This window comes from Pseudophryne corroboree, unplaced genomic scaffold (genome assembly GCF_028390025.1).
Source record: "Pseudophryne corroboree isolate aPseCor3 unplaced genomic scaffold, aPseCor3.hap2 scaffold_968, whole genome shotgun sequence".
In the NCBI taxonomy this organism is placed as follows: domain Eukaryota; kingdom Metazoa; phylum Chordata; class Amphibia; order Anura; family Myobatrachidae; genus Pseudophryne; species Pseudophryne corroboree.
The window spans coordinates 228,056-230,203 of record NW_026970548.1 but is presented as its reverse complement, the minus strand read 5'-3'; the positions used below and the strand labels follow the sequence as shown (position 1 = coordinate 230,203).

Genomic DNA, 2,148 nt, shown 5'->3' with positions numbered 1-2,148 from the left:
ACCCCTGTGATTTCCCCAAATGTGGGAAACTCGACTGCATTATTTGTGGTAGTGGGGGACTGTGTTTGTGCTTTCCTCTGCTCAGCTCTGGTAAAAGTCAGATTTCTTTGTCTCAGATCTTCCTCTAGCCTTGTTCTTCTTTCGAGAGTTCCCTTGTGCTGCCTCAGTTGGATCTCCTTCACTTGACAGGGGGGTGCACGAGCAGCGACCCTCCCTAGCTCTAGCCCAACTCCTACTTACCTGCCAGGTGAGATATTATGATCAGGAAGGTGCTTCTCCCAGGGAAAGGCTCACCCATTGCACTCTGGGTGTGCTGCTCCTGCGATTTCCCCAAATGTGGGAAACTTGACTGCATAATTTGTGTTTCCTCTGGTCGGCTCTCGTATAATTCAGATCTCCTTGTCTCAGGTCTTTCTCCAGCCTAGTTTGCTGTCTGTTTCCTTTTCTCTTTTCTTGAGCCGCTCCCTTCTATGCCCTTGCGCACTATCCTGACCTCTCCCGTCTGCTTACTTTGTGCCTTCCAACGCACAATGCATACTACAGGTAGTGCTGCAGGGCCCACACCCTTTTACATGCTTTACAGAACAGCTCTGGAGCTGTTACAGTGCCCAGCTGCTGCAAGAAATCATCTTGAATGCTTCAGGGGCTGGGGCATAGCCAACATGAGCCCCACACCGAAGGAGGGTGGAGATGTTTAATGCGAATTAAGGGTCATCCAAGCGCCACAAAAGGATGCCATGCCCTGCACATCCCTTTTTTCTTTTCATATGCAGACGAGGGTTGAAGCCAACTTTGACCCACTGCTTGGATGACATCACCATATGCAAATCCATCTGCTGCAGGCCTTCCCCCAGGAATGCTTGTACTAGTTGTTGCATTTGGTTTGTTGTTTGGGGGTGCTTCAGTATTAGGCAGCCTTCTGCCCTCCCATGTTCATCTGAAAATATGTGTTCTACCTGCAGTTGTTGTCCCCAGATGAGAGTTCCCTTGTGCTGCCTCAGTTGAATCTCCTTTACTTGACAGAGATGTGCCTGAGCAGCGGCCCTCCCCAGCCCTATCCCAAATCATACTTATTTTGCATAGGAGATACCATGGTCATGAAGATTGTTCTCCCAGGGTGAGGTTCATTCATTGCATTCTGGGTATGCTGACCCCTGTGATTTCCCCAAATGTGGGAAACTCGACTGCATTATTTGTGGTAGTGGGGGACTGTGTTTGTGCTTTCCTCTGGTCAGCTCTGGTAAAAGCCAGATTTCTGTGTCTCAGATCTTCCTCTAGCCTTGTTCTTCTTTCAAGAGTTCTCTTGTGCTGCCTCAGTTGGATCTCCTTCACTTGACAGGGGGTTGCCCGAGCAGCGACCCTCCTCAGCTCTTGCCCAACTCCTACTTACCTGCCAGGTGAGATACTATGATCATGAAGGTGCTTCTCCCAGGGCAAGGCTCACCCATTGCACTCTGTGTGTGCTGCTCCAGCGATTTCCCCAAATGTGGGAAACTCGACTGCATAATTTGTGTTTCCCCTGGTCGGCTCTCGTATAATTCAGATCTCTTTGTCTCAGGTCTTTCTCCAGCCTAGTTTGCTGTCTGTTTCCACTTCTCTTTTCTTGAGCCGCTCCCTTCTATGCCCTTGCGCACTATCCTGACTTCTCCCGTCTGCTTACTTTGTGCCTTCCAACGCACAATGCGAACTACAGGTAGTGCTGCAGGGCCCACACCCTTTTAGTTGCCTTACAGAGCAGCTCTGGAGCTGTTACAGTGCCCAGCTGCTGCAAGAAATCAGCTTGAATGTTCTTCGTTGATTGATGGAAGAAACATCTTACAAAAACTCTCCAGATTATTGACTTTTTAAAGTTTTTCTAGGAAACGTTCTAGATGAATGCTTATTAGCGTTTGTCAGAATGTACGTTTGCAAAGTGTCACTGTGGCGCAATCAGTTAGTGTGTTCGGTTATTATCCAAAAGGTTGGTGGTTCAATCCCACCCAGGGACGTAATTTACCTTGTTATCAGATTTTGGTGATCTTTAAGTAGACAAGTCAAAATTTCAAACCCCCTCTTGTGGTGTAGGGTACCTGGCCTTCTCTGATGTAATCAGAGTTAGATTTGATTTTATAAAAAAAACAGCTAGGAAGCACAATTTAGCAGTGGGTT

The 2,148-nt window shown here is 47.9% G+C and overlaps 3 non-coding genes across 3 annotated transcripts; all 3 read left to right on the top strand.

The window, feature by feature from the left end:
- Window positions 1–232: 232 nt before the first annotated feature.
- Window positions 233–395, top strand: LOC135048419 (U1 spliceosomal RNA). Its single transcript, XR_010240299.1, has one exon. It is a non-coding gene; the product is annotated as a U1 spliceosomal RNA (small nuclear RNA).
- Window positions 396–1,066: 671 nt separating this feature from the next.
- LOC135048418 (U1 spliceosomal RNA) lies at window positions 1,067–1,230 on the top strand. The gene has a single exon (XR_010240298.1). It is a non-coding gene; the product is annotated as a U1 spliceosomal RNA (small nuclear RNA).
- A 152-nt stretch (window positions 1,231–1,382) lies between these two features.
- On the top strand, window positions 1,383–1,545 carry LOC135048420 (U1 spliceosomal RNA). Its single transcript, XR_010240300.1, has one exon. It is a non-coding gene; the product is annotated as a U1 spliceosomal RNA (small nuclear RNA).
- The last annotated feature ends 603 nt before the right edge of the window (window positions 1,546–2,148 follow it).